Below are 10,261 nucleotides of genomic sequence, written 5' to 3' on the forward strand. Positions count from 1 at the left end.
TAACAACCATCGGTATTTTACTTGGAACTATATTTTTATTCGTCACATATTATGAGTTTTGCTTGGAGCGTCTTGTATGATATGAGTCTTTGCTTGTTTTGCTTTGTGTTTTAAGTCATGAATCCTTGCTGGATACACCTTTTTTAGAGAGCCAAAAATTATGCTATGCTTGCTTCTATGCTTCACTTAAAATTTTAGAGCCATGGATTTGCTCTAGTGCTTCACTTATATCTTTTTGAGCACGGTGTGCTTTGTTATTTTTGAAGAAATGCTCTCATGCTTATCTTAGATTTATTTGGTAGTTAGTAATTTTTTTAAGAAATTCTCTCTTTCTTCACTTAGATTATTTTGAGAGAAAGAAATATTATGCTCATGTTATTCACTTAAATTTGTTTGAGCTTATCAAAAGCAACACATGAAAATAGTCCAAAAGTGATAGATAACCAAGGAGGTTATAATAAAAACTTTCATGAAGATCATTGGACAAAATAAAATTGATTCTTAGTAATGGTTTTGAGATATGCTGATATGATATGTGAGTCATGTTGATGAGTAATTGTGCTTTAGTAAGAATATTGATGTTAAGGTTTGTGATTCCCTATGCAAGCATGAAAGTCAATAGTTATGCAATGAAATTTATATTCTACTTGTGGTGCATTATTCGGTGTTACTTATGCTTAATGCTTGGGTACGATATTTTTCGTTTCTTGGTTGATCGCTTCTCAATCTTTTTGTTAGCCTTCATTTTGCAACAAGTATGATCACTACTTGCGCATCCAAAACCCTTTAAACCAGTTTTGCCATATGAGTCCACTATACCTACCTATATGCGGTATTTTCGTGCCGTTCTAAGCAAATTTGCATGTGCCATCTCTAATTTTCAAAATAAATTTCTCTTTTGTGTGCTCTACCGCTCGCGAGGCGGTGAGGGGTGGCCAATATTTTCCATGCTAGATGTGTTATTCTCATGATAAGTGTATATTCACTTGTCATTGCACGATAGTATGGCAAAGGTATTAGGGATTGCTACCTCTTGAGCTTGCGTTGGTTTTCCCTTGAAGAGGAAAGGGTGATGCAGCAAAGTAGCATAAGTATTTCCCTCAGTTTTGAGAACCAAGGTATCAATCCAATAGGAGACAATGCACAAGTCACCGAATACCTGCACAAACAATCAACAACTTGCACCCAACGCGATAAAGGGGTTGTCAATCCCTTCACGATCACTTGCAAAACTGTGATCTGATAGAGATAGATAAACAATAAAGTAAATATTTTTGGTATTTTTGGTTTATAGAACGGAAAGTAAAAGATTGCAAAATAGTAGATCGGAAACTAGCAAGATGTAAACGAGATTTAATAATATGGAAAAGAGACCCGGGGGCCATAGGTTTCACTAGTGGCTTCTCTCAAGATAGCAAATATTACGGTGGGTGAACATATTGTTGGGGAACGCAGTAATTTCAAAAAAAATCCTACGATCACGCAAGATCTATCTCTAGGTGATGCATAGCAATGAGAGGGGAGAGTGTTGTCTACATACCCTCGTAGACCGAAAGCGGAAGCGTTATGACAACGCGATTGATGTAGTCGTACGTCCTCACGATCTGACCGATCCTAGCACCAAAGGTACGGCACCTCCGTGATCTGCACACGTTCAGCTTGGTGACGTCCCACGAACTCTAGATTCAGCTGAGGTCGGGGAAGAGTTTCGTCAGCATGACGGCATGGTGACGGTGATGATGAAGTTATCGGCACAGGGCTTCGCCTAAGCACTATGACGATATGACCGAGGTGGAAATCTGTGGAGGGGGCACCACACACGGCTAAACAATCAACTTGTGTGTCCCAAGGTGCCCCCTGCCCCCGTATATAAAGAAGCAAGGGGAGGGGCTGGCGGCCTCATAGGGTGCGCCCCAAGGGGGGAATCCTACTCCTACTAGGAGTAGGTTCCCCATTTCCTAGTCCAACTAGGAGGGGAAGGAAAGAGGAGGAGGGGAGAAGGAAAGAGGGGGCCGGCCCCCAAAGCCCTAAACCAATTGGTTTGGGCCTAGGGGGCGCGCCCCATAGCTCCCTTGTTGCCCTCTATTTCCACTAAGGCCCATGAAGGCCCATTGACCCTCCGGGAGGTTCCGGTAACCTCCCGGTACTCCGGTAAATGCCCGAACTCATCTAAAACCATTCCTGTGTCCAAACATAGTCGTCCAATATATCAATCTATATGTCTCGACCATTTCGAGACTCCTCGTCATGTCCGTGATCACATCCGGGACTCTGAACAACCTTCGGTACATCATATCACATAAACTCATAATACCAATCGTCATCGAACGTTAAGCGTGCGGACCCTACGGGTTCGAGAACTATCTAGAGATGACCGAGACACGTCTTCGGTCAATAACCAATAACGGAACTTGGATGCTCATATTGGTTCCTACACATTCTACGAAGATCTTTACCGGTCAAACCGCATAACAAAATATGTTGTTCCCTTTGTCATCTTTACTCGTTCAATCCCGCAACTGGCAAGTCTCTTTACTCGTTCAATCTCGTTACTGGCAAGTCTCTTTACTCGTTCTGCAATACTTCATCCCGCAACTAACTCATTAGTCACAATGCTTGCAAGGCTTATAGTGATGAGTATTACCAAGAGGGCCCAGAGATACCTCTCCGAAACACAGAGTGACAAATCCTAATCTCGATCTATGCCAACCCAACAAACACCTTCGGAGACACCTGTAGAGCACCTTTATAATCACCCTATTATGTTGTGACGTTTGGTAGCACACAAAGTGTTCCTCCGGTATTCGGGAGTTGCATAATCTCATAGTCTGAGGAACTTGTATAAGTCATGAAGAAAGCAGTAGCAATGAAACTGTAACGATCACAATGCTAAGCTAACGGATGGGTCATGTCCATCACATCATTCTCCTAATGATGTGATCCCATTCATCAAATGACAACACATGTCAATGGTTAGGAAACATAACCATCTTTGATTAACGAGCTAATCAAGTACATGCATACTAGGGACAATATGTTTTGTCTATGTATTCACACATGTACTAAGTTTCTGGTTAATACAATTCTAGCATGAATAATAAACATTTATCATGATATAAGGAAATAAGTAATAACTTTATTATTGCCTCTAGGGCATATTTCCTTCAGTCTCCCACTTGCACTAGAGTCAATAATCTAGTTCACATCGCTATGTGATTTAACATCAATAGTTCACATCTGTATGTGATTAACACCCATAGTTCACATCGCCATGTGATAAATACCCAAAGGGTTTACTAGAGTCAATAATCTAGTTCACATCACTGTGTGATTAACACCCAAAGAGTACTAAGGTGTGATCATGTTTTGCTTGTGAGAGAAGTTTAGTCAACGGGTCTGACACATTCAAAACCATATGTATTTTGCAAATATTCTATGTCTACAATGCTCTGCATGGAGCTACTCTAGCTAATTGCTTCCACTTTCAATATGTATCCAGATTCAGACTTAGAGTCATATGGATTGGTGTAAAAAGCTTGCATCGACGTAACTCTTCATGACGAACTCTTTATCACCCCTATAATCGAGAAACATTTCCTTAGTCTTCACTAAGGATAATTTTGACCGCTATCCAGTGATCTACTCTTAGATCACTATTGTACCCCCTGCCAAACTCATGGCAAGGTACACAATAGGTCTGGTACACATCACATCATACTTTATAGATCCTATGACTATGGCATAGGGAATGACTTTCATTCTCTTTCTATCTTCTGCCGTGGTTGGGCTTTGAGTCTTACTCAACTTTACACCTTGTAATACAGACAAGAATTCCTTCTTTGACTGATCCATTTTGAACTCTTTCAAAAAACTTGTCAAGGTATTTACTCATTGAAAAATCTTATCAAGCGTCTTGATCTATCTTTATAGATCTTGATGCCCAATTTGTAAGCAGCTTCACCGAGGTCTTTCAATAAAAACTCTTATTCAAGTATCCCTTTATGCTATCCAGAAATTCTATATCATTTCCAATCAACAATATGTTATCTACATATAATATTAGAAATGCTACAGAGCTCCCACTCACATTCTTGTAAATACAGGCTTCTCTACAAGTCTGTATAAAACCATATGCTTTGATCACACTATCAAAGCATTTATTCCCACTCCGAGAGGCTTGCACTAGTCCATAAATAGATCGCTGGAGCTTGCACACTTTGTTAGCACCCTTTGGATCGACAAAACCTTCTGGTTGCATCGTATACAACTGTTCTTTAAGAAATATCCATTTAAGAAATGCAGTTTTTATATCCATTTGCCAGATTTCATAAAATATGGCAATTGCTAACATGATACGGGCGGATTTAAGCATCGCTATAGTTGAGAAAATCTCATTGTAGTCAACACCTTGAACTTGCCGAAAACCTTTTGTGACAAGTCGAGCTTTGTAGATACTAACACTACTATCAGCGTCCATCTTCCTCTTGAAGATCCATTTATATTCTATGGCTTGCCGATCATCGGGCAAGTTCACCAAAGTCCACACTTTATTCTCATACATGGATCCCATCTCAGATTCATGGCTTCAAGCCATTTCACGGAATCTGGGCTCATCATCGCTTCCTCACAGTTCGTAGGTTCATCATGGTCTAGTAACATGACTTCCAGAATAGTATTACCATACCATTATGGTGTGGACCATACTCTGGAAGACCTACGAGGTTCTGTAGTAACTTGATCTAAAGTTTTCATGATCATCATCATTAGCTTCCTCACTAATTGGTGTAGGAATCACTGGAACTGATTTCTATGATGAACTACTTTCCAATTCAGGAGAAGGTACAATTACCTCATCAAGTTCTACTTTCCTTCCACTCACTTCTTTCGAGAGAAACTCCTTCTCTAGAAAGGATCCATTCTTAGCAACGATCTTGCCTTTGGATCTGTGATAAAAGGTGTACCCAACACTTTCCTTTGGGTATCCTATGAAAATGCATTTCTTCGATTTGGGTTCGAGCTTATCAGGTTGAATCTTTTTCACATAAGCATCGCAGCCCCAAACTTTAAGAAACGACAACTTTGGTTTCTTGCCAAACCACAGTTCATAAGGCGTTGTCTCAACGGATTTTGATGGTGCCCTACTTAAAGTGAATGCAGCTGTCTCTAATGCATAACCCCAAAACAATAGTGGTAACCCGGTAAGAGACATCATAGATCGCACCATATCCAATAAAGTGTGGTTACAACATTCGGACACACCATTACGCTGTGGTGTTCCATGTGGCGTGAGCTGTGAAACTATTCCACATTGTTTTAAATGAGGGCCAAACTCATAACTCAAATATTCTCCTCTACGATCAGATCGTAGAAACTTTATTTTCTTGTTACGATGATTCTCCACTTCACTCTGAAATTCTTTGAACTTTTCAAATGTTTTCAGACTTGTGTTTTAGTAGATATACCATATCTGCTCAAATCATCTGTGAAGGTCAAAAAAATAATGATACCCGGCACGAGCATCAATACTCATTGGACCGCATACATCGGTATGTATTATTTTCAATAAGTCACTAGCTCATTCCATTCTTCCAGAGAACGGAGTTTTAGTCATCTTGCCCATAAGGCACGATTCGCAAGCATCAAATGATTCATAATCAAGTGATTCCAAAAATCCATCTTTATGGAGTTTCTTCATGCACTTTACACCGATATGACCCAAACGGCAGTGCCAAAAATATGTTGCATTATCATTATCAACTTTGCATCTTTTGGCATCAATATTATGAATATGTGTATCACTACAATCAAGATTCCATAAACCATCAACATTGGGTGTATGACCATAGAAGGTTTTATTCATGTAAACAGAATAACAATTTATTCTCTGTCTTAGATGAATAATCGTATCACAATAAACATGATCTAATCATATTTATGCTCAACACGAACACCAAATAACATTTATTTAGGTTCAACACTAATCTAAAAAATATAGGGAGTGTGCGATGATGGTAATATCAATCTTGCAACCACTTCCAACACACATCGTCACTTCACCCTCAACTAGTCTCTGTTTATTTTGTAACTCCTGTTTCAACTTACTAATCTTAGCAACCGAACAAGTATCAAATACCCAGGGGCTACTATAAACACTAGTAAGGTACACATGAATAACCTGTTTATCAAATATACCCTTGTTCATTTTGCCATCCTTCTTATCCATCCAATATTCAGGGCATTTCTGCTTCCGGTGACCATTTCCTTTGCAGTAGAAGCACTCAGTTTCAGGCTTTAGTCCAGCTTTGGGCTTCTTCACGGGAGTGACAACTTGCTTGCCATTCTACTTGAAGTTCCCTTTCTTTCCCTTTGCCCTTTTTCTTGAAACTAGTGGCCTTGTCAATCATCAACACTTGATGTTCTTTCTTGATTTCTACCTTCGTTGATTTCACCATCACGAAGAGCTCGGGAATCGTTTTCGTCATCTCTTGCATACTATAGTTCATCACGAAGTTCCAGTAACTTGGTGATGGTGACTAGAGAACTCTGTCAATCACTATCTTATCTGGAAGATTAACTCCCACTTGATTCAAGTGATTGTAGTACCCAGACATTCTGAGTACATGCTCACTAGTTGAGCAATTCTCCTCCATCTTTTAGGCAAAGTACTTGTCAGAGGTCTCATACCTCTTGACACAGGCATGAGTCTGAAATACCAATTTCAGCTCTTGGAACATCTCATATGCTCCGTGACGTTTAAAAAACCTTTTTGAAGTCCCGGTTCTAAGCCGTAAAGCATGGTGCACTAAACTATCAAGTAGTCATCATATTAAGCTAGCCGAACATTCATAACGTCTGCATCTGCTCCTGCAATAGGTCTGTCACCTAGCGGTGCATCAAGAACATAATTCTTCTATGCAGCAATGAGGATACACCTCAGATCACGGACCCAGTCCGCTTCATTGCTACTATCATCTTTCAACTTAGTTTTCTCTAGGAACATATAAAAACATAGGGAAGCTATAACGCGAGCTATTGATCTACAACATAATTTGCAAAATACTATAAGGACTAAGTTCATGATAAATTAAAGTTCAATTAATCATATTACTTAAGAACTCCCACTTAGATAGACATTCCTCTAGTCATCTAAATGATTACGTGATCCAAATCAACTAAACCATGTCTGATCATCACGTGAGATGGAGTAGTTTTCAATGGTGAACATCACTATGTTGATCATATCTACTATATGATTCACGCTCGACCTTTCGGTCTCCATTGTTCCGAGGCCATATCTGCATATGCTAGGCTCGTCAAGTTTAACCCGAGTATTCTGCGTGTGCAAAACTGGCTTGCACCCGTTGTATGTGAACGTAGAGCTTATCACACCCGATCATCACGTGGTGTCTCGGCACGAAGAACTGTAGCAACAGTGCATACTCAGGGAGAGCACTTATACCTTGGAATTTTGTAAGGGGTCATCTTATAATGCTACCACCGTACTAAGCAAACTAGATGCATAAAAGATAAACATCACATGCAATCAAAATATGTGACATGATATGGCCATCATCATCTTAAGCTCATGATCTCCATCACTGAAGCATCGTCATGATCGCCATCGTCACTGGTGCGACACCTTGATCTCCATCGTAGCATCATTGTCGTCTCGCCAACTATTGTTACTACGACTATCACTACCGCTTAGTGATAAACTAAAACAATTACATGGCGATTGCATTGCATACAATAAAGCGACAACCATATGGCTCCTGCCAGTTGCTGATAACTTTGTTACAAAACATGATCATCTCATAGAACAAATATATCACATCATGCCTTGACCATATCACATCACAGCAATTCCTGCAAAAACAAGTTAGACGTCCTCTACTTTCTTGTTGCAAGTTTTACGTGGCTGCTACGGGCTTCTAGCAAGAACCATTCTTACCTACGCATCAAAACCACAATGATTTTTCGTCAAGTGTGTTGTTTTAACCTTCAACAAGGACCGGGCGTAGCCACACTTGATTAAACTAAAGTTGAAGAAACAGACACTCACCAGCCACCTATGTGCGAAGCACGTCGGTAGAACCAGTCTCGCGTAAGCGTACGCGTAATGTCGGTCTGAGCTGCTTCATCCAACAATACCGCCGAATCAAAGTATGACATGCTGGTAAGTAGTATGACTATTATTGCCCACAAGTCTTTGTGTTCTACTCGTGCATATAACATCTACGCATCCTCATTAATTCCTCCCTGTTCAGCCTTCTTCTGTTCATCATGAGCTTCTACCGCCTCCATGAGACCCTTCACCATGAGGTTGGCATGACCCAGGTCCGCTTCTTTTGGGAAGGCGAGGGTGATAAGCAGAAATACCACATGGTCCACTGGCCTGAGATTTGCAAGCTGGGGGACCAAGGTGGCCTCAGCATCATGTCCTCCAAACGCATGAACATTGCCCTCTTGACTCGATGGCTATGGCGGATCGCCAACGGTGAGGGCGGTCTCTGGCTGCAGATTATCCGGAACAAATACCTCCGCGGACAGCCTCTCGCTTTTTGCCAGAGGACAGGTGGCTCCCAGTTCTTGCGGTCCCTCATCCAGCTTCTCCCGGTCCTCCGGATTGGGACCTCCATTGACGTTGGATTGAGATCGTCCATGCTTTTCTGGTTCGATAGGTGGGCGGGTGAATCCCCCCTTTGCGACGCACTTTCCGAGCGTGTTCGCTATCGCAGTGGACCCTTGGGTCTCAATGGAGTGTCTCGCGTTTCGGTGACCATTTGGGCCCGCTGACTCGCTTGCGTGGATTGAACTCCTGGATACCGTTTCTCTCCACGAGCTAGACCTCGCGCGCCCACATGATCTCGTGTCCTGGCGCCTTGAACCTTCAGGTACCTTTTCCACCAAATCCCTCTACCGGGCCATCGTCCCCACTCCCGCTCTGGAGCCATTTTATCACGATCTGGGAGATCAGACTCCCCCTCAAGGTCCGGATTTTCTTGTGGCAATGGACCCGTGGGCGCGTCCCGTCCGGTGTGTAAGTGCTCAAATGCAATGGCCCCAAAGACGGATTATGCCCCTTGTGTGGAATGCCTGAGGATACCAATCACATCTTCTTCTCCTGCGTCTCAGCGCAGTTCCTTTGGAGTTGCCTCCGCAAGACGGTCAGCGGTCGTTGGTCCAACACCAAATTCCCGAACCTCTTTGCCGAGCTCCAGGCTTCAACCCCTTCTAGCCGCCACATTAGGTGGTTGGCGATTGGGGTCCTTGCTGGACTTTGTGGACGGTCCGGAATAAGCTTGTGATTCAACGCGTCCCCCTTCGACGTGCGACTGACGCAATCTTTAAAATGTGTGGTTACTTGCAGCTATGGCGGCCGCTTAGCCGCCCCCAGGATCACGACGCCATCAACATCAGCATTGCCGATCTGGGTACGATGGCTATTCGCTTGGCGCCACCGCTCCCTCCGCCACCTCTAGAGACGGACTAGATGGCCTGTCCGCGTCGCGTTGATGCTTGTTGTTTTTTTTCTTTGGGCTCGTTGAGCTGTGCCCTCAGCAGGACCTCGTCAGTTGGCGCCGGGTTTACCGGCCCATCGCCCTGGGCAGCCTTGGCATCCCTGACCTCCAGCGCATGGGCGTCTCTCTCCGCACCGGTTGGCTATGGCTTTGGAAGACCGACGCATCACGGCCATGGCAGCAACTACACCTCCCCCACCGCCCTGATGTCCAAGCTTTCTTCCGAGCTTCCACCTCCTGGTCCATCGGCGATGGGCAGACCTGCAAGTTTTGGGACGACCACTGGCTCAATGGACAGTCCATCGCCGAGATCGCGCCCCTCGTCTATGACAAGGTTACCAAACGGCGACGCAAGGTTCTCTCCGTGCGCGACGGCCTCCGCGACTGTGCCTGGATAGCAGACATCCAGGGCGCCCTGAGTACCGAGATGGCAATCCAGTATGTTTCTCCGTGGCGACGTCTGCGGCAGGTGACACTCTCCGACGTGCCGGACGTGATATCCTGGAGATGGTCCCCCTCCGGCTCCTACACCGCACAGTCATGCTATCAAGCATTGTTCACTGGGTCCACCGAGGACCCCCACTGGCGCATCACCAGGCGATCGTGGGCGCCGCTTCGCATCAAGTTCTTCATCGGGCTGGCCTTGCTTGGTCGATGCTGGACGGCCGACCGCCTCGCGCGGCATGACCTGCCCCACGAACCTATTTGTCTACTCTGTGATCAGGAGCCCGAGACAATGC

The sequence above is a fragment of the Triticum dicoccoides genome, chromosome 7B, assembly GCF_002162155.2.
Source record: "Triticum dicoccoides isolate Atlit2015 ecotype Zavitan chromosome 7B, WEW_v2.0, whole genome shotgun sequence".
NCBI classification, from domain to species: Eukaryota; Viridiplantae; Streptophyta; class Magnoliopsida; order Poales; family Poaceae; genus Triticum; species Triticum dicoccoides.